The sequence below is a fragment of the Schistocerca nitens genome, chromosome 8, assembly GCF_023898315.1.
Source record: "Schistocerca nitens isolate TAMUIC-IGC-003100 chromosome 8, iqSchNite1.1, whole genome shotgun sequence".
Taxonomy (NCBI): Eukaryota; Metazoa; Arthropoda; class Insecta; order Orthoptera; family Acrididae; genus Schistocerca; species Schistocerca nitens.
The window spans coordinates 619,239,123-619,262,706 of record NC_064621.1 but is presented as its reverse complement, the minus strand read 5'-3'; positions in this window follow the sequence as shown (position 1 = coordinate 619,262,706).

Sequence of the window (23,584 nt, the reverse complement as noted above, 5' to 3'; positions counted from 1 at the left end):
ACGACTTGCAAGAGCAGGTGAATGGGATGGATAGTGTATTTAAAAGGAGTTATAAGATGAATATCAACATAAGTAAAACAAGGGTAATGGTACGTAGCTGAATCAAATCATGTGTTGCTAATAGAGTTAGTTTAGGAAATGAGACACTAAGAATACATCTGTATCTACGTGAACGCTCTGGGTTAATAGTCAGTTTTGGTGTAGGTTAGGGAGCAGCAGTTACTGTGGCTACTACTTCATGGTAACATTTACTACCAGCTGGATACACGTTAATACTGTTATGTAGCTAACTAACTCTGCTATGTACCTGGTTAGACATTAGTTACCTGTGGTGACTATTGAACCTGTGTATTTCAGTGCCACTTTGTGGTTGTGCTTATGTCAAGCGGCGCACACTGATTAACCCTGTAAAATGATCAACTTTATTATATTGACATGAAGTGCGTTTTTAATTTTCATTAAGATCAGAATTTTATTTTCTCGTAGTGTTCAGTTTAATGTGATCATTCAAAACACTGCAGATCAGATGTTCAAATAGTTGGTTAATTGCTTTCTTATTTCGCGTATTTTAAATAGGAAGGTTTTCACTCGGATGTGCTGTTAGTTTGAGTGAGAAGGAACTTAAAGAAGTTCAATGGATCACGTTAGTTATTCAGATCTCTATTTCAGAAAAAACTAGCTTTTGTCTTCCATTTGTCTTCCACTGACAGTAATTTCGGGGGTCTAGCTGGTTCAGGATCTACTGGCTGGTTCCTAGGTGACTCTGGAGTCATAGGTTGGCCGAACTCTGTACTTATGAAATTTGAAATTGATAAATTAAATAAAAAATTGCTTCAGTACAACCGACTCTGTCACAAAAACTCAGCACGCTGCCCTGGTTCACAGTCCATACAACGAATCATGTCATCTTCTTTTGTCTTCTTACGCAGAATCCGATTGAATGCCAGCAGTTTCGTTTGTCTTCTGCTGTTTGGGAAATAAAGCTGTCTTAACAGATTTTTGGTTCTTTACTTGACCATTCGACTGTTTTAATTCTTGGTTATAAGGCGTGCTAGTGTTTACAGTGGCTTTCTATGTGTTCCTTCTACTTCGAACAGCAGGCTTCTTGTAGGCATCTTCAAGTCATGACACCTTATTGACAGTCTACTCGAAAATTTTATAGGTGTCGTACAACAGTCAACACATGAAGTGACTTCTGAAGAATATTTCAATGCAAGATTGTTAGAAGAAGAGGGTTTCATTACGAACTTGTCATCAGATATGAAGTAATCACCAGATGAAAAATGATAATCTGAATACACATTCCTATTCACAGACAAAATTCCTGCTGAGCGGAAGACATTATCATACATTCAATTGTTGTTGCTCGTCATAAGCTTCATTCAACGGACCAGGTATCTAAAACTGCGTTACAGATTTACCTACGTTTGCAAAAAACGAGACATTAGATGATCGCACTCTGTGTGTAGTGTAGTGTAGTGTAGTGATAATACCGATATCAAGAGACCACTCATCTGCTTCCAGGTTTCTACTTTGTGTTGTGTGACCATTACGTAGAAGGAGCACCGATGAGTCCTTGCTGTACTTCACATTATTTTTGAAGTATTTGATTTAAACAAAAGCAACTCAGAATTCATGTAGCTAATATCTGAGGTGTGAACTATACTTCCTGGAGGGGCACTAATTTCAAGTTCTCGCTCTCTCCTCTTACACTTGAACACAATCACAGGTGGAATGAAGTATGCAGCCGCACTGACAGCACAAACAACTAGCGTCTTGAATACAATGTTAGTTTCAACTCTATTCTCGCCGACAGTTTTCCCAAGGAAGTAGAAGAACCGCTTCCCATTCTCATCGTTGAACTTCATATCTCTGCCCAATGATATTTCTTCTTCCAGACGGAGGAAAAGCTGTGAATTAGGTCCCATAAATAAATGAAAATACTTTTTCCCCGTCATGTTTTGTCTCTGTTGAAACAATGAAGGAACGCAATTTTCTCTGCTATATCGAATACAAGTTTGCGAACATACTTGGTACGTCCGAGAAAACTTCTCTTCAAATAGAAGGTGCTCTGCAAGAACTTATTTTCACCTCATCCGCAAAAGTTGATTGCATTCCGAAATTGAGGACGTGTTTTCGCTATCAGTATGTCTCTCTTATTGTAACTTTAGGTACTCCATAAACATCAGCATACTCATTAAGTGCACTGTCACGTTTCTGCGCGCTGCGACGTTCAGCTCATCTTCTTTCCATTTCCCGAGTATTCCGCTTTTTGCCATCTTGAAAACACATCACCCGTGCCTCTTACGTATTGTAAAACTGCACTTCAATATTAACTACTGCGAGTGTCTCCTAAAATGGACCGTGTAAATCAGGAAACGCTCAGCGATCCTACTTCGTCAGCTGGACGTTATACGAGAAAAGATAATGCTACAAGAACACACAAAAGTAAACCGTGCGTTTTCTTGTTAACAATTAATGACATGCGTTTCAAAACTATAGTGCAAATAATTTATTTACTTAATCGCACTGCATACAGAAGTTTATGATTTCAGTACGGCACTTGCAACAAGAATGAAGAGAATACGACAGTGGCAGTTATTTTTGCTTCGGTGGCTACAATCGACTGACAATAGGGCCACACAACCTGACTATTCTCACAAGGACAGCCAACTTCGAAGCTCAAGTGACCGACACGTAGCGAAATACGAAGGTGTTCTAACTTAGGCAATGTTCCAATTTCGAGAACTCTCCCCTATATTCACAAAATAAACGGTTAAAGTGTTACAACTTGTTGTAATTCGCAGATACACATAGTTTAATAATAGGAAAAGTTCTGAGCAAACATTGTAGGCTCTAATTGGCATGAGAATGTCTACTTTCAATAAGTTCAGTGTAAAAGGTCTCCGTTTATGCAAACGAAAAAATCTATTATTCATAAACAATATTTTTCCACTGTACTTCAATCCGTGACAGCATTCGCACAAAATTAGCATAATCTCGTTTTCTTTTAAGGTTATTTCAAAACATGAAGCTAATATAAACCAAAAGTCTAACTAAAGAAAGCAGAAATTGAGTTTAACTCCAGACCGTAGTAGACGTAGAGAACGTACAGTGGATGGAAACAGCCTATTATTATTAAATACTATCTTAACAAATTAAAGACCAGATATTTTTGTTTCAACTTTTCGCAGTGGACGGGTATTAAGTGCTGCCAGATTTGCAGACGCTGTAATCACAATTCGCTACGGTCGTCTGGCTATACAAAACGGTACGGCTTTGTAGCTGTTTTGTTTTTGCTTGTAATTATAAACCAATTTACATCTCATTAACTTCGTGCTGTTTTTTTCTTTTTTTTACTGTCAGCTTTGGAACATGAAACGTTTCTCCACATTATGAAACCATAGTTGTTAATGCATTCACAGAAGTACCACTTTTTGTAAACTGTAATTGTGATGTTTTGCGAACTACGTGTTAAGCTAATCATCATAATGGACCCTACTAGTGTGCATAATAATAACAGCATCATAGCACATATACAAAAATCCACCTATTTCTGCAGTGTCCATTTGTTAATCTGTTCGTAAAATTTACTACCGTTAACTACACGCTTAGTAGTACACTGAGACACAAGTACAATTTGCTGATGTTATCCCTCAGCCCTTTGGTTTGATTTATCGAGAACACTTTATCATATACGGTGGCAACTGACCCTGAATAAAGAAACGTGTGAAGTTATTCACTTGAGTACTAAAAGAAATCCGCTAATACGCTATAAGTCACACGAATCTGAAGGCTGTAAATTCAACTAAATATATAGCGATTACAATTAAAAATAACTTAAATTGCAACGATCACACAGATAGTGTTGTGGTTCAAATGGCTCTGAGCACTATGGGACTCAACATCTGAGGTCATAAGTCCCCTAGAACTTAGAACTACTTAAGCCTAACTAACCTAAGGACATCACACACACCCATGCCCGAGGCAGGATTCGAACCTGCGACCGTAGCAGTCCCGCGGTTCCGGACTGCAGCGCCAGAACCGCTAGACCACCGCGGCCGGCGATAGTGTTGTGGGTAGAGCAAACCAAAGACTGCGATTCATTGGCAGAACACTTAGAAGGTGCGACAGGTCTACTAGAAAGACAGCTTACACCATGCTTGTCCACCCTATACTGGAGTATTGTTGTGCGGTGTGGGATCCGCATCAGATGGGACTGACGGATGACATCGAAAGAGTACAAAGAGGGGTAGCTCGTTTTGTGTTATCGCGAAATAGTGGGAATAGTGCCACAGACGTGAAACGTGAATTGGAGAGGCAATCATTAAAACAAAGGCGTTTTACGTTGCGACGGGATATTCTCATGAAATTTCAATCACCAGTTTTCTCCTTCGAATGCGAAGACATTCTGTAGGCACCCATCTACATAGGGGGAAATGATCATCACGATAAAACAGGAGAAATCAGGGCTCGCAATGAAAAATGTAATTTTTCTGTGCGCCGTTAGACGATGGAACGGTGGAGAGACAGCTTGATGGTGATTCATTGAACCCTCTTTCAGGCACTTTACTGTGAATAGCGGAGTAATCAAGTAGATGTAGATTTTACTATTATATGGACCGCTCGAGGTAGCCGTGCGGTCTTAGGCGTCTTGTCACGGTCAGTGTGGCTCCCTAAGTCGGAGGTTCGAGTCCTCCCTCGGGCATGGTTGGGTGTTTTGTGTATAGCGTAAGTCAGTTTAAGTTAGATTAAATAGTGTGTAGGGTTAGGGACCGATGACCTCAGCAGTTTGGTCTCAGAAGACCGTACCACAAATTTCAATTTTGTTACTATTATATGTTGTATTTAGCTCGGAGGCATTTATAAACGAAGTATGCAGATATTTTTTTTAATACATGGTATTTCCTGAATCATTTCTACCTAGGAAGCAGACCAGTATAAAATTTGCAAATATACCACGTTTCAAATCTTCTTCTGCGAGCAGCACCAACATCAACGGATTCGGTAGGCATTAGTTTGAAATTGATGCAGGTTCATAGCGCTTCATGTCACCCGACAGCCTTCCAGGTGGGCTTCTACATGGTGCTCTTGCTGTTCCAGTACCGGCTGGGCTGGGCAAGTTTCTCTTAGGGTCTCGACAGTCTTCACTGTCGTATACGGCGATCCAGTATTTCACCACCCAAAGTCAGTGCTTATACTTCGCATATTTTCAACATGAAGTAATGGCAGGACAAACAACTTTGATAGTAATGTAATGTAATTCCGTCACAGTTGCCTTTTATTATGCTGGCGGCTTTTAAAACTACCTATTTCCTTTTTAAGCCAGGCCTATTAAAGCTGAAAACCATAACACATAAAAAATAAAATTTGGAAAATAAAATTTAGATCTTAGGATTTCAGCAGTTGTTCACCAGGCTGTAACATACCTGAGTTATAGTGCTTGTCAGATCAATTTCGCAATGTAGCCGTATTCGTGAGATGCAGTTGAACTACACTGAGGCCTAGCGCTGGAAAACAACTGATGCCGCTAGTGTCTCGTTTGACATACGTGCGCACGGCTACACCAAGCGGCGCTTCGCATGTTAAATCCGAACTGTTCATGCACACGTTTACATATACTTTATTTTTCCTCTGGATTCAGGGCATCGTAAATTATGAACGATTTGGAAACTCCACAGTCTAGCAGATAAGGGACCATTTCTTTTGTTTGAGTTCATCGATCAGCTTAGAACAGAATATGAATAGAGGTACTGATCTGCACGATCACCTCCTTTCATGTTGACATTGTGTTGATTTACAGACACAGGTCCTCTCCGGTTTTTCTGTTTTTCTTTCTTATATTTGCGACTCAAGCGTCATGATTTGTCGATATCATTCTGACGTCCCGATTGCCTTTCCGTACGAGGAGAATAATATCATCTTTTTCACAGAAGACTGTGCCACCGTTCTTCATTCTTGATGCTTCGGCTTTCAAGAGTTTGTGGTAAGCTTCTGTTCACTCTGACAGCACCACAGACACCGGTTTTGTTTTCGAGTGGTAGCTCTGCAGCAAAGGTACTTTTATAGTAAGTACCTTGGTAGATATGGTGCCAAGTACCAAGGTAAGGATCAAGAACTGAGAAAACTATTTCTTCTAGTTTCGTCTCTTTCCCAGCGTGAACTTCCATACTGCATACACAGCTTGTGCAATATAAAATCGTAACAGGTAGCACGTATCTTATAATCTTTGCATGGTTGCACGTTCGAAACCTAAGGCATCCTCTCCATGGAACAAAGACCTTGTAAAAAATAACTAGACTGACTGATGGCGCTGCAGTCGCGGAATAATTTGAACCTTCGGCTGGACGCCATTGTAGTGGTTGTAGTCTGATGTGTTGTGTAGTATTGTTGTTTATGAAGACCCTGATTCAACGTTGTATATTTGTTGGGGCGTACATACAGTATTTGTTACTCGTAATTCTACTATCTGTACGTTCCAATCAAAAGAAGTACAATGGTGAAGAGTTGTGCAGCGATTAATTGTACAAATAAATTCGAGAAAGGAACGAATATTACATTTCACAGGTATGTGAATATTTTAAGTTGTTTTGTATGTCAGTGCACTTGCTTAATAAATGTTTTTGTGACACGGTATTAGCATAATGTCTGTGCATCTATTTGCAGGTTTCCTTTCTCAAAACCACAGCTGTTACAAAAATGGTTACACGCTGTCAGGAGGCAAAGTTTCCGACCGACAGAATACCATTTTATATGTTCTGATCATTTTGAAGAAAGTTGGCTGATCGGTAGTGTTTTCATGGTCTAGGTTAGGTTGAAACTTGATAATTTGGTCGTGAGTTGCCAAAGCACTATGCCATATATAACGCACTTCTCGTCATAAAATCTAAAGCAAGGTAGAGTCAGAAAATATCTATTAATATAGTGGGCAAATCTTTGAGTATTTTGATGCATTTTGCGTACATCTATCGTAAATGAACTACGAAAAATGCTAGGGGTCCAGTACATAACTTTTAGCTACGGCAGATTCCATGTAGTACGTAAGATAAATTCATAAACAGTGACTAGTTGATGTTTGTTCATAAATTAAAAAGTGTATTGTAGTGACGTATTTAAATGAGGCATTATGTTTGCGACCTAACTCAAGGGAAGGCATTTTATAACCAAAAGCGATGTATAAACATTCGAACTCCGCGCGTCAGTTTACCACTCCAAAGGCCGCCGCCCAGCTATTCAACTTGTCCGCTCTTCACAGTCTACCACTTGTGCGGTTGTGGGGGCCTGCCATGGAACCATCTGCTCGTCCAAAGACAACTATTGGTTTGTAATGTCCTGAATTTACTGAGGAATTAGTACAGCACAGGACGAACTCTGAAGGGTCCCGGCGCTCTTCGTTAGTCTCGCGTGCAAGGTGTGTATATACAATTTTATAATGAACTTTCTTGTTTTGGATGTGGTAAGATACTCATGTAATATTTTTATCGCTGAGTTATGCGCGCTCAGCCTTGTCAGAGGTGCTGCACTCACCGGAGACTAGTTAGGTTATCTTTGCTCTGCGAAGATGCGCGGGTGTTAAGTGTTGATTGCGAGGAGAGGAGAAAGGGAGTGGTAAGGAGGCGTAATGGTGCTGGGTTTGTACAGGAGGAACGCAGAGCATGGCGCTCTTAGGAATTATTGCGTTTACTTGATGTAAGATATTATTATTACAAAAGGAATATTAACTTAACGCGAGCCGCGCGGGTTTAGCCGAGCGGTCTGGGTCGCTGCAGTCATACACTGTGCGGCTGGTCCCGGTGGAGGTTCGAGTCCTCCCTCGGGCATCGCTGTGTGTGTTTGTCCTCAGGATAGTTTAGGTTAAGTAGTGTGTAAGCTTAGGGACTGATGACCTTAGCAGTTACGTCCCATAAGATTTCACACACATTTGAACATTTGATTTTAACTTAATGCGCTAAATGAGATGAAAGTACTGAGATAGATACTATTTTGAGAAAACTGGGATTTAAGGTAACGAATGAAGGTATTTAACTGCAGCAGCATTTAGATAGGCATTGTTGGTTCAACACAGACACTTGAATCAGGAATTTCTTGCTATTTTTATAAAGTTTTGTTGGAGTCCTTGTTAATAGATTTCAAAAGGCGAAAAAAATTTAATCTGCAGAATGAGGGCTTTGGTATTAGAATAAATTTTCATGTTGGGTTATATTTTTATATTTCTCCATTCTTGAGCTTACGTAATTCTAATTTGTAATGAAATACTTTCTTGTTGCTTGTTAAGCCTTCAGTGATGAAATTTTGTAAATGTAATAGTGTCAAGAAACTATTTTAGATTATTTTTTTAATACAGATCCTTGAGAAGAATTTCTGTCTAGACGCCAACTCAGGTTATCCTTGGTCATTATTCAGCTCCAATTACCTGATGAACATTCTTTTATACGAGAGATAAGTTTCATGAGAAAAAAGTTTGCACTGCATGCATTTAAGACATCGCATTGCAGTACCGCGATTTTCTGTAGACAGTAACAGCTCAGAAACCGAGACACACCATTTCATCTTGTTCTACGAGAGCAGGTGCACAGCGTTTCCCCTTGCGACACAGGCAAGCTAAATAACAAGAGAAACTTGTTTCCAATTTCGCAGTGTCAGTTAAGAGTGTTGAGTTTAATTATTCTCATTAACGATCAGATTCAGTTTTTTTATAACAGGTATTGTTGGTGCACACAGGTCTTGTTTCATTTACATTCTCGCATTCAGGTTTGCTAAACATTCTCGCGGTTAGAACTTGTTCTTAATTGTGAATGTGGGGTTAGCTTAGGAACAAATTTCTTCTCTGTGAATAGAACTTTTTCGTATATAACGGCTCACATTCATGAAGAGACTATAGATTAAGAAAGACATAATGAAGAAGTAAAGCAAGTACGCGTACATTCACATAATCTTCTTTATCCTTTTTACGTATTAAGACAGCTTTCATTTGGTGACTTTCCTCCAAGGATAGGGCTCGGGTAATTTCCTGTGACTTTCGTGTAGTCGGTGTAAGTGCATTGCTCTTGTCTGCTATATGTTTATGATTTTGCTTTGCCGCTTGGCCATTTCCTAACCATTTATATTTATTTTGAGCTTACTGGGACATATTTTGCATTTCCTCTATTTATTCTGAATTTTTTGTTATTATCACTATCAAGCCGTGCACTACGTCACACAGCAAGTCTCGACGCAGTACCACCACACAGGAAAACGCTATACAAAATTTGATGGATAATAATATTTTCAATCCAGATGAATCAGTTGTCAATAGCACAGAATCTAATTCTGACGTAACAACGCGTGTTGCTGCTGCTTCCCTCCCAGGCAGTCAGCATGCGATTAACGCAGATACTCCACAGAACACAGGTAGCAATATTTTTGCGAGTATAAATATTTCTTTCGATTGTGAGACCCAAGAAGCCCGATTAAATGTTATAGATTCCACTCAATTGAACAGTAGCACCTCATCGAAGATGGAAAATTCTTCAGAAACTACAAACAACTGAAAACAATCTGTTCATCACCGAACAAATGTTACAATTTCCTCGCACAATAATGACCATTGGCTTCTGCTTCAGCAGTTATTACAAGAAAACAACAAAATACAAGCATATCACTTTGTCACGAAACAAAAAGAAAAAAAACGTTTTACCCGAAGAGAATTTAACTAGAGGAATTACAGGGGAGTTAAAGAACGTTGCTACAAGGATCGAAGAAATTGGAGCTACACGGACACAGTTTCCTCAAAAAGAGTCTGAGGTTGGCGAAATATTGAAAGAAATCACTGACACATGCCGCAAAGACAATGCTTTATTCATTTCAATGATCAACAAGGTTACGAATTTTCGAAGGAAATCACAAAACCATTCGGAGCAAATACAACGTTTAAAATCAGAAAAAAAGGTTGACCTCAGTACGGAAGAAAAAATTCGGTACACTTGTAACGCCGGAAATGCGTATCCTCCTGTTTCCATGTATTGTACTATAAATTTTTTTCCTTATTTTGTTACCTGAAGATATGACATTTCTGTGTCTTTATATATTGCAATTGTTTCACTATATATATATATATATATATATATATATATATATATATATATATATATATATATATATATATATATTGCATTTGTGTCGATGTATAATTGGTTTGTTTTGTAAATATTATTTCTATTTTTACGCTGGGTCTGGCGTAGGGAAAACTATGCTATCGAACGATTACATCATAGGTCGTGTGGAGAACCAAAGTGTTTAGGATCTTTGGTAGTGTTAACTCTGCCGCATGGAGCGCGGGCAGAGCAGAGTCTGGCTGGAGTAGAGCGGTGGGGCAGGTGTGTTGTGTGACGCTCCCGCGAATTGCCGCGCTTTCGGGGTTTGGCAGCAAGTAATTGCGCTCTACTTGCTATGATAGTTTATGACACGGTGTCGCGGACGGGAAGCATTAGCTGGTGCACATGAAGAGCCCGTTTCGCCTGGTGACAGTGTCGAGAAGAAGGCGCGCCAACATCCAGCTTCTGCAACAGCGACGGCCGAGAATGAGTGTCTGTCGCCACCTCCTCGACCGACGACTTCAAACCTTCAACCAACCAACAAAGAAGACTGGAAGCACATAAAGTTTTAGAACTGTATGGCAGACCTCAGCTTTTAAAATTGTCCCATTTGCCACACAAAATTACAGCAACTTAGCATGAACCTTTGTTGCTCATTGTCCCATTTGCCTTACCAAGCAGGCCCCTTCCTTTTCCGGAATGAACCCGAGTGTCGTTGAAATTCAAACGCCAGCATTAAAGTAATATCATTCCATTTCGCTGCTTTAATTTCAAAGTTGAGTTAAAGTATTCATAGCTGGCTACTATATTTAGATTACACAAGCACAAATTAAGAGTGCGAGTTTTGTTACCATATTTTAGCTTACCTGTGACTGCAGCTCAGTTTGGTACGCACTAAATTTTACTATTGTTAATTGTTCAGAATCATTTAATTCAAGTTCAAAGTTAAATCTCTTATTTCTAAATTGCATAGATTCAAGTAGATTTCGAAATGATTGTTGAGGGAGCCCAAGACTAACCTTATTTTTTTGAATTTCGTAGTGCTTCAGCAACAAATCTCACTATTAATTTCAGTCACTAAATTAACTTTCAATTTTCCGGTTTTATTAATTCTTTTGCTAAATTAAGTCAGAGTGTAGCGAAATTTATTACTTCTGACAAACATTCAGTTTTCACACAACACGTGTCAACCTTCAGGTGCCACGCTTTTAGTGCTAAATATATGTACATTAATCTCTTCATTTTCAGTTATTATAGTAGTTGTCCATGGGACTGACGGCCGTAATTTTCCCCAAATCTCAAATATCTAAGTAATGCCAATTAATTGTTAACGTAACGACCGCACATTTACTTTCTTTATTAATTTTACCCTTTTCTCAAAATTAATTTTCACCAATGTCATTTGCATTTTTCCTTTCATTTAGATGTAACCCTTTCCTCCCTCTTTACCGACAAATTAACTTCGGTGACGATTGCTTTTCCCAAATTTCCATTAGGTGCACGCAGTTTAATTTTTCACTGTCATGAAGGTCGATAAGTGAGGGAGAGGTTACACACTGAAAGCACAAATATATGATCTTTGTAGCAAATTTATGTAGAATGAGTAAAATGTAGACGATCAGTCTGATGGTACCCAGCAAATACATTTTACTGATATGGATGGATTCAAATCTGTAGAACGCCTCGAGGAAGGACACACGGCAATTAACGAACAACACAAACAGGAAGTAAGCAGGTTACGCACTCATCTGGCAGGTGCTGAGAAGAATTTGAAACACAAATACTAAACACGTGATTGCAGTTGTATTTGAGACTCCCAGACACGACAGTTTTGACTATGACCATTTTTGTCAGTAAAAAAGTTCAAAGTTTTTCGTGATGATGCCAACGGTTTATATCTTTTATATTGAGTTCATCAGTTTGGGTTTCCTTTTCCCTTTGTTTGGGCAATCGCGCATAAATTCGAACGTGTTTGGAGCTTTTTAGAAGCCGACCTATGCGTACGCGCCCTATAGAACAACAATGTTACTCATTGGAACAACTTCAGAATGCATTCCTTGCCGCTTACTGATCGGAAACAAGACAGCGTGGGGTCGAGCACAAAGTTGCCGGCCTACCAAACTTTAAAGCTCACATTCTGAAACTTTAACTCAATTTTTTAACACACAGTTCATCAAAATCAGCATCTAACAGTACCGTACAGCCCATCTGCATTAATACAACTATGTATCTCAAAACTACCCTAAGAATTACGCGTATCATTACCAACAGGACACTTGCGGTTCTAGGCGCTACAGTCTGGCACCGAGCGACCGCTACGGTCGCAGGTTCGTATCCTGCCTCGGGCATGGATGTGTGTCATGTCCTTAGGTTAGTTAGGTTTAATTAGTTCTAACTTCTAGGCGACTGATGACTTCAGAAGTTAAGTCGCATAGTGCTCAGAGCCATTTGAACCAACTAACAGGACACCAGAAAGATCACTTAAACACTTATCGCGATGTTTTATAACTTCTCGACATTGAGGAATCTAACAATTCTTTCGGAAACAGGTAAATTTTCATACAATAATCCCACATATCATGACGGAAGTAACAAATGGCAGTGATAACCATTTCATGTCAACAGAGACCACTCGTATGGGAATAACAGACAAAACCAAAATCACTATCAGGGAAACGAGAGTTTTAACAGACCAATACAGAACAATTACCAGCAGAATCCGAACTTTTACGGCACCTGCCGGCAATCATCAATACAGGAGATAACATGAACAATCCTACACATCAAAAGTGTTGGTCATAGATGTACTATCAACCTAATAATTGTGGCTACTATTGTATACAGAGAACCAGCAGTCAGCACACTCATTGAAAGCAGCCGTACCAACAAAGTCATTACTATCACAGGCTACAAAATTGCAATTACAGGGAATTGACAGATACGCATAAAGCAGAAATGACAACTGGAGACGGGACAATTTCAGAAATCAGCAGAACTTTTTACTGGATGTGTCAGACAGTTGATTCCATCCACGGCAACATATTCCCAACAATTGGGAACTACAACGATCAGTACAAATAGCAGAAGTTTCGTCGCCCAACTCACAGAGACGTGATGGTCGGAGTTAATAGTGACTAGTAGTCCAGATTCCGGAAAATGCTCACGTAGAGACAGCGCAATGTATTATTCATTCTGATAATACTACTGAAAATATTATCTGTTTCATGAACATAAAGAACCACAGAAACACATTTACCATTCGATTATCAATGTTCAGATTGAATACAGTTTTAGACTCAGGCTCTCCCATCACAGTAATCAGTGATTCAGCGTTTAACAAATATTATTCCCATGAGCTTGTCCAGCTGTACTCTTACAAAATACTAATGTAAGAGGTGCTGTTTCGGGAGAAGTCACTGATGTCAAAATGCAAACACATTTGGAATTAACAGTGCATAGTCCCACATTTAATAACAACATTTTGAGTGTTCCTTTACTTACGACATAAGCAATTCTTTGTGGGGACTCCTTGCGAGACGTAAAGCCATTCTTGATTTCAACAGTTCATGCATTTCGCTACATAGCAATGATATGGAAGAAGAAGATATCAACAGATTACGTTTTTTAACTTCAATTAAAAATGTGGACTGGTACACGTCACACTACACTAATGTATATTTCCTTACGGGAATAGAGATGACCAACCGAACTTAGATATTTCTCAGGCAGTACAGATTAAAGTGGACAACGGTGTAGCAGCATCACACCGATATGAAAGGGGTGTGTATGTAATTTTAAAGACTATTTTCTTGTTTTGGGTGTCTTAGGATAGGCATAGGCTAATTATAGTCCGTGAGACGAGTGATTGGTACTGACAGTTCCGGCGGGCAGACGGCGCTGTTGCCGAACGTGGCTCACAGCACGCGGCGCCCTGTCTGCTACACGCATTCTCTAGCAGCAGAAATAAAAGCGAGACAAAATACAAGTCGTATTGGTACGCGTTAATTTATTTAAAGTTGATGCTTGAAATATATTAACTCGAAAACTGATAAGAGCTATTTAATACAAGTATCTAAGATGCTGAAACATAATAAAGTTATTTGTTAAACTTCATAACTGAAATGAAAACTATTTTCGCAAGTTGTTGAACATAAGCAGTTTTGGTTTCCATTGTTAAGTATTAGCATTATTAATTTGTTCTACTTCAAGCTACAGAATAATTGGTCAGTGTATTAAGAGTTATAATCTGAAGAAAGTACTCACAATATGATGATCTGGTTGTAGATCGACAGCAAACTCCCTCCTTACATTCCTGAATACGTTGTAGTTACTGTAATGGAAAAACACCACTCACATCACTGTCAGAATCTGATTTGACATTGTCTTCCTCAGCACTACTCCAACTATCACTGCTCTCTCCCAGATGTATAATTAAATTTTCGATGCATTCTTCCACAACCCCTTCGGTTTTGGCCGCCTCTCTGATGGCTCTTGCAGTGCTGTTTACAATTTTAGCCCACGTCTCGCTTGTCATTTTATTGATAGCTGCTGGAAGGAGAGTTTCCACTTCAGAGATCGTGAATTCTTTATTGTTTGCAGCAATGTAATTTTTTATCTGCGCCCACACTCCTTCAATTGCATTGAAGCGACAGTGGTATGGAGGAAGCCGAACGATTTCATGCCCGTGCCTTTTAGCAATCTCGTCAATTACATATGTTGGAAATTGGGGTTTCTTTTGTGCCACAATTTCGAGCAGTTCCACCTTCCTTAAATCTTCTTTGAAATCTACTTTTCGCCGTTTCAACCACTGAATGATATCGTCTTTTTTTGTTGCCAAGGTTGGTGCCTTATCGTGAACAACGGAATGATAAGGCGCATTGTCCATAACAATCACTGATGGACTTGTCAGATTCGTCATAGCGATGTCTCGAACCATTCTTGAAATACTACACTGTTCATTTCTTCATGGTAATCTCCCGTCTTTTTTGACCGAAACATTTTCAAGCAATTTGGCACAAAACCTTTCGATGTCCCTGCATGTAAGACAATAATACGCCCTCCTTTGCCAACAGGCACTGCCATTGTCCCCTCGGGCGTTCCATCATTCCAGCCTCTACGTAAAGAATGGCTGGCATTGACCCAAGTTTCATCTAACCACACTATACTTTCGAATTCCATACCCATGATCCTGCGCAGAAATCTGCACCGCCATGCAACTACATCTGTCCTTTCCATTAATATTTTGCGTCCGTTAAACAGTGAATAGCTGAAGCCTATGTCTTTCAACACTGTACGCAATGAAAATTTGCTCCCTTTAAAAAGATCGTCTTTCTGAAGCGACACCTGTAATTTAGATAGAGTGGGATGTTCCCTTCTCTTATAATAGCTGTATATACGACGACGAATAGCGTCTTTCTGAAAATCGTCCAAAGCTGTCACCTGCTTATTTCTCGGTCGCTTCTTTCCTGGTGTGTGCAGCTTTGTTGTGCCACTCTCGTCACAATCTACACTATACTGTTCTTTCCCTATCTTTACAACAGTGTTCTTACTTATTTTCAATGCGGCTGCAGTTCTCTTCACAACCTGAACAACAGGAATTAAGGGCCCACCTTTGTCCTTTTCTTTCTCACAGTAATCCCTCACAGAGCACACGAATTCACGGGCCTGGGTGTGTAGCACACTTTTCTTCCTCCGTTTCACTTCTTGTGTTGGGCTGGTACTACCCGCCGCACTAGACATTGTTTACAACGAAACATAAACAAAGAAACACTAAAAACAACAAAAACGAAATAAACTGCGAATTCAACTTCAGACAAACGACGAACGACCGCACCGCCTGCACGCGAGACACTGGTAAGTTTCATAAGCGCGCGCGACCGGGTTTCAGAGCGGCAACGTGGCCCTTGCTACCCGCTCAGTCAGGCCGTCATTGGCTGCCTGCCTGCGGTCGCTAGGCAACGGAAAGACGCTACCAAGCTGTCAATACCAAAGACTCGTCTCCCAGACTATAGGTCATTGGGCACTGGCGGATTTATTAGATTATATACTGTTTTGAAAAGACTGAGATTTAAGGTAACGAATGTATTTTACCTTACTGTGGCAGCATTTAGTTCGGAATTCTTGGTTCAAAACAGGCATCCAAATCAGGAGTTCTTTGCTATTTTTAGAAAGTTTAGTCACAGCCAATGTGAATAGATTTGGAAAGACGAAAGGACGTTTGTGTTAGAATAAATTTTCATGTATTTCTCCTGTTTTTGTCTTATGAGATTGTAACCTGTAATATTTCCTTATTGCTTCCTAAGTCTGCAATGGTGAATTTTTTTGAAGGGAATAATGTCAAGAAACTTCTGTGTGATGATTTTTTTAAAGGGGTTTCTTGAGAAGAATTTTTGTCCACACCTTAACTCAGGTTATCCTGCGTAACTATCCAGCTTCCATTAGCTGACGAACATTCATATTTATGAGAGAGAAATTTTATGAGAACCAAGTTTGGAGTGCAAGTATTTAAGAGATCGGACTGCACCACCACAGCTATGTGTAGTTAGCACCAGCTGAAACGTCTATAGGAATAACACCTCTGGTCAGAATGATGTCTAATTGCAACGGAATATTATCGGAGAACGGGGAAAACGTATGGCAGAAGAAAAATAGATAGTTACAAAATGTAACAATAGACGGGGCTGTAAGTATCATAATTTAATAGTGATCGACTAAAAGTGACAAATGAATCATACAACAATGCCTAAGGAGTACTTTTGACTTTAAACAAACTGTACTACTCAGTGTACATGGGAGTACAGTTGTGATAATGTTAGTTAGGCAATCCCTTCCACTACGGCAAGGTCATACCAGATCACTCAATCAATCAAATCAAATCGGCGATCCAGAACCGTGTAGATCATACGCCGAACTCACATTGCTCCTCTATAGATGGCGATCTTGTGCACTTTGGATCCAGTTGTCACTGACTCCTAGTTGGCAAATATCTTTCTGTAGATCATCCTCCCATCGCTTCCTGGGTTTTCCGATTGGACGGGTACCATCACGTTTTCCCGTAAGTGCGGCTTTTGCCCGAGAGGTGTCGGGCCCCTCGCAATGTGTCCTGCCAAGCTTATTCTCCGCTCTTTCAGTCTTTGAACGATGTTCGGTTGCCTCATCATCCCATACAGTTCTTGCTTTTTTCTTCGTCTCCACGAGCTCCCTTCCAGGACAGGTCCAAAGATCATTCTCATAATTTGTCTTTCGAAGACCATCAAGCTTTCTTCAGCCTGCTATGTGGTGATTAGGGTTTCTGTCTCATACAACAATACTGGCACTATCACGGCATTGTATGCTTTAAGTTTGGTCTTAATTGACAGATTATAGGATGACATTATCGTCTTTAGACTGAAATAAGTTCTAGACCCGTTCACAATACGTTAGTTTATTTCCAGTTTTAACTTATTTTGCCTGTTGAACCATGTACCAAGGTATTTAAAATTTTTCGCTTCAGCAAATTTCCATATCCCTACCTGTAAAGGAATTTCATTAGGGGCTCCCCTTGATACCCCCATTACCTCGGTCTTTTCCGCATTAATCCGCAACCCGATCTTAGTTGCACTTTGCGCTATTTGTTTCTCTTCTTACGGTCTTGAGTGCTTTCTGTAGTATCGCACATTGTCTGTCGAGCATGTGCACCGCCCTTGCTCTCTTCCTGGCCTTCACAGCTTGTTCACATGTCTGACTGAACCAATTCTTCTTCGTTGTTAGCTAGGAATTTCTTCAGCTGCTTCAGTTACAGAGCTCCTTATTTCTTCCCATTGCTTGTTAACACTTATTTCATAGGCGTGATCTGATGCCAAACCTTCATACTTGTTACGCACTTTAGCGTTATACTGCTTGCATATCTCTGGATCTTTAAGTTTCTCAATATCAAACCGACTCTAGGTCATGTTGTTCCCTTTCATTTTGTAGCACAGCTGTAACCGTAATTTGAATGTGCCTAGGAAGTGACCTGTGTCATCATCTGCTCCTCTGTATGATCTCACATCCACCACACACTTCTTGTGCCCCTCATCTACCAGCAGATGATCTATCTGTTTAACTGTGCTACCATCTGGGGAAATCCAGGTGCCTTCGTGGCGAAAGATGTTGAGCTCACCACAACATTCTGACTTAATGCAAAACTGATTAACAGCAGGCTATTTTCATTTGTTTTTGCATGTAGACTCTCTTTTCCAATTGTTGGTCTATACATGTCATCTTCTCCCACTTTGGCATTGAAGTCTCCCATAATAATATTAAGATTTCTGTTGCTAATGCTCTCCACTGTTCTTTCAAGTTCTTCATAGAACTCACTCTTGTCCTCCTCATCACTTGCGTCTGTTGGTGCATTTGCATTAACTAGAGTGAGATCGCCATTCCTATGTCTAATAGTTACACACGATATCCTGTTGCTGACTGCACTGAAGGCCTTCACTTGCCTAATCACCCTCTCACTCACTGCAAATCTCTTTCCATGTTCATGCTTACCATTTTCCTCACAACCTCCATAAAACATTACTGATTTCTTCTCACCTAATATGCCTTCCCCTAGCCATCTTGTTTCTTGTAATAGGTCACTTCCATTTCATACTCTTCTAATTCAGAGACTACTGTCTGAACAACAACAGGTCTATACTGACTTTTATTATTCCACGTGCCAAGTCGTAAACAAGTGTACCTAGCCGTTTTCGACTTATGTGGTGATTTCATACTATTCCGAGGTATATTTGTTAGGTTTTTTGTGGGCCGCGTTACAGGCGCTGCGCAGGTTTATCCAAGTAGTAGGGTTGCCACTGTTCTGCCCTGAGCTGGCAGGATTTCTTCTCAGGGATTACTACCTTAGGAAAGATGGGATGGCTTCAGCACGTCTCTAGAGCCTTCCATGCCCTCTACGTTGGAGATAGAAAAGAAAAATGAAAGACACCCGCGGGCCACGAAACCTAATACCGTTTTGGTCGAAAAAGTAAGAAAACAGAAGAGGCCTGACACAAGTAAGCGGCAGTAATGTCACCTTATCTATGGGTCCACTACTCTTTGTCTGGAATCTCACATCGAATGGGAAAAAAGGTTTTAATGGTCCTGAAGCCAAACATTTCATAAAAATCATCACTCACATCGGTTTTCAATTGTCCTGAGGCCAAAAACCGCATAATAAGCATCGCTCACATAGGTTTTTTTAATTTGCCTGAGGCCAAAAACCGCATAAAAAGCATCATCAAAATCGTATTATTAATATCCGTGTGACGGCGCAAAACAGGCTCAATATGCTGTCCATCGTTTTCTGTAACAAGCTGAAATCAAGAAAAAGCATGTTCTACAACTGATCAAAGTGTTTCTGGGGTCACGTTCAAAATGTGTTGAACAATACGTGCCTTCAGTGCAGCTAAGTTTGCAGTCGGAACACTGAACACATCTTTCAGACAGCCCCACAACCAAAAGTCACATGGGTTAAGATCAAGTAATCGGGACGACCAGGCTGTAGGGAAATGACGGCTGATAATCCTAGCATTTCCGAAATGGTGCTGGACCGATGGGCTTTGTAGTCTAGTCCCTTCAATCCCCGGAAACCAACCAACCGAAATGGTGCAACAGCAGCTGCTTGACTGGATTTGCAATGTGCGGAGGTGCGCCATCTTGCATAAAAACTATCCTATCCACACATCCACGCTGTTGGAGAGCTGGAATGACGTGGTTGCGCAAAAGACACTCGTAGTGCTTACCAGTGACGGTACGGGTAATAGGACCGGAGGCACTTGTCTCTTCGAAAAACTTTGGCCCTATGATAAATGATATTGTAAACCAGCACCACACAGTGACATTTTCAGAATGAAGTGGTACTGGTTGATTTGTATGTGAATTTTCCGTTGGCCATATTCTGTGTATTGACATATCTTGTGAGATGAAAGTGAGCTTCGTCTGTCCATAATGTCTTCCACGGCTAATCATTGTCTACCACCATGCGAGCAAGAAATTCTAAAGCAACGGTCTCTGTTGCTGGCAGGTCAACAGGAAGCAACTCGTACACATGGGTAATTTTGAATGGATAGCGAAGAAGGATGTTTCGTAGGATTTTAAGGAACGTGCTCTCGGGAATGTCCAATGTTCGGGCAATTTTCCGTACACTACACGTTTGCACACCACCACTCGTCTCCTCCTGCTTTGCTGTGGCCACTGCTTCCACTGACGTCGAATCAGTTCATTTCCTTCCTCCACCAGGCTGCACACCAACAGAACCCGTCTTCTCGAATTTCCGAATCATTTTCTTCAGACCCACGGCAGGCATCGGACCAACGCGTTTTCTTCAAACCCTTTATTGTCCGGAACTTCTGCAGAACGACCTGTGCACAGTCATAATTCTTGTAATAGAGCTTTACTAGCATTGTGCGATCCTGCATTGAGACAGTCGTGGCGAACGTCCCAGACGTGAAAGGAGGAAAAGCCGTGTACCCGGTGTGTTTATACCAACTTCAGTGAGTCGTGCGCATTACAGTTGTTTTCCTTTACGTATTCTGACACATACAACGCCATTTATTGATCAATTATCACGCTATTTGGTTCTTCTGCCATACGTTTTCCCCCTTCTCCGATAATATTCCGTTGCAATTAAGCGTCATTCTGAGCAGTGGTGTTATTTCTACAGTGTTTTGAAAGTTTAATTATAATCACAATGCACACCAAACAATTTCGTCATAACTCTTTGAGTAAGACACAACTCGAGTGCTTTAGATGGCGTTCGACGTTTCACTGAGGTTTGGTCATCATAGGTGCAAAATTCCCTGCAAAATAGTTGAAACAAGTCGTCAGCAAACATCAGGCTATACACAGAGTCATCTTGCGTTGGAAATATAATGATTCCAGGATGACTTTCAAGTGGTTGCAAGTGTGGCTGAGTATCACTTTCACGCCAATCATTGTTATCATTACGACAAAATGAATCATTCCCACCAACAGAGGTGCCGTCTGCGTTTTTGTCGGTATCACTTGACGGGACTGCCACATTACGCTTCTTTAGAAATGTAGAAATGTGACTGTAACTGGGAACGCCTTCAAAACCATAAATATATTCTATTATACAGTCCATTTCACAAGGAACATCTGACTACTCGTCAGCAAAATCCTCCGCTAGTACTTCAGAGTCGTCCATTTCGTTCCGGGTTTTGGATGAGACCATCTCTAAAGGCAGGAGGAACTTCATGACGGAAACTGTAACTATCTGAAATATCAGAATACACTCTCAATGCTAAATAAGCAATCGGTACACGAAGATAATCACTCTTCCCACGTTGCTTACAGGTGTAAGCAGCTAACTAGATAAAGTTTACAGGCAGCGTGTTGTAGACAAAAGTTATCTTGTGATTAGATTAGATTAGATTTACTTTCATTCCAATTGATCCGTAGTGAGGAGGTCCTCCAGGATGTGGAACATGTCAGAAAAACAACAATACATGACAAATATTTACAACTAAAACAAATAAGCTAATGTACCATTCCACAGGTCCCAAGTGGAATGATCGTCATGTTTTAATGAACACTAAGAGTCATTTTACAAATACTAATGCACTGAATTTAAAATAAAAAAGTTTATTTATTTATAAGGTAATACAACTACTGTAATACTTATTTACAATGAACACATTACTGCACTGAAATGGTGCAGAAGTTAGATTATACTAACACACACACACACACGCACACAAATTTTCAATGAACACATTACTGCACTGAAATTGTGCAGAAGTTATGTTGTACTTATATACAAATCAGTTGGTTTTACTAAGAAATTCATCAATGGAGTAGAAGGAGTTGGCCACCAATAAATCCTTTAGGCTTCTCTTAAACTGAATTTCATTGGTTGTTAAGCTTTTTATGGCTGCTGGCAAGTTATTGAAAATGTGTGTTCCTGAATAATGCACACCTTTTTGTACAAGACTAAGTGACTTTAAATCCTTGTGAAGATTATTCTTATTTCTAGTATTGATTCCATGAATTGAGCTGTTGGTTTGAAAAAGTGATATATTTTTAATGACAAATTTCATTAAGGAATAAATATATTGGGAAGCAGTAGTTAGTATCCCTAGTTCCCTAAACAGGCTTCTGCAGGATGTTCTTGAGTTCACACCACATATAACTCTCACTGCACGTTTTTGTGCCCGGAAAACTTTAGCTTGGCTTGATGAATTACCCCAAAAAATAATCCCATATGACATTATGGAATGAAAGTAAGCATAGTATGCCAGCTTTTTCATTTTTATATCCCCTATGTCTGACAAAATTCGCATTGCAAACAGAGATTTGTTAAGACGCTTCAGCAGTTCTGTGGTGTGCTCCTCCCAGTTGAATTTATTATCAAGCTGTAATCCCAAGAATTTAACACTGTCCACTTCTTCTATCTTCTTGTCATCGTATGTTAGACATATACTCTTGGGACACCCCTTACAAGTTCTGAACTGCATGTAGTTGTTTTTTCAAAGTTTAGTGACAAAGAATTGGCTAGGAACCAGTGATTAATGTCCACAAATATTTTATTGGCTGATCTTTCTAAGACTACATTTGACTTGCTATTTATTGCGATGTTTGTATCATCGGCAAACACAACAAACTTGGCACCTGGTAATGTTACTGATGAAACGACAACAGTTGGCCCGAGAAACACGAGTAAATTCGGGATCCATAGGCAACATATTAAGGGGAGTATTGTTAGTTATGTACCGAGCTGCAATTCAAGACGTGTAAATATCTGTTCCAGAGACAACACTGTCCACGGTACATATGACGACTTGCGTGTTACATCTTCAAGGGGCGAGGAGCCTCTTGCTGCATCGAGTAGAAACGTATAGTAACCAGCATTAGTTCTCGTTTCGATAGATATCTTTCGAAGTAAAGACACAAAACGGAACTTTCTTTCTTCGGCGTAGTCATAACTGTAACAGGGCCTATACCGTAAATAATATTTCCGTTCGCACTTCCATATAAACGTAAATAAAGTCGTACAAGTGTAAAGAATTATATCATATCTACGTATTAAACATCGTGCTTATTACAGCAACAATTTGTAACTCCCAGTAATAGTTTCACCTCAAACCATTTGGAAGAATTTGTCAACGGTCCAAAGAACGGGGAACTGCTTTCTGCGAACTTAACGCTCTTTTCGATTTAAACACTTCCTCCGAACAAACTGAAATTAGGCAGCTGGCTCTTAGTCCTGGATCCTTCTTTTTATGGTAATCTCCTAATTTGTATGTAAAGCTGTAATTTCACGGGACTTCCTTAATTCCAATTAAAAGCTTCAGACTTTCGGCCAGGCGGAAATGTGAAATGACTTCTCAGTCCTAAGAATTCAGAGAAGTTTGCGAACTCATTATTCAGAAATTTCTGCTTGTTTTGTGCACGGCTTGCAGGCACCATGGTTCCATGTTTCATTTCTCTTTCATCACTACGTCCAACAAAATACTTGTATTTACGGTGGCTGTTCAGTAAGTTCTCCTTAG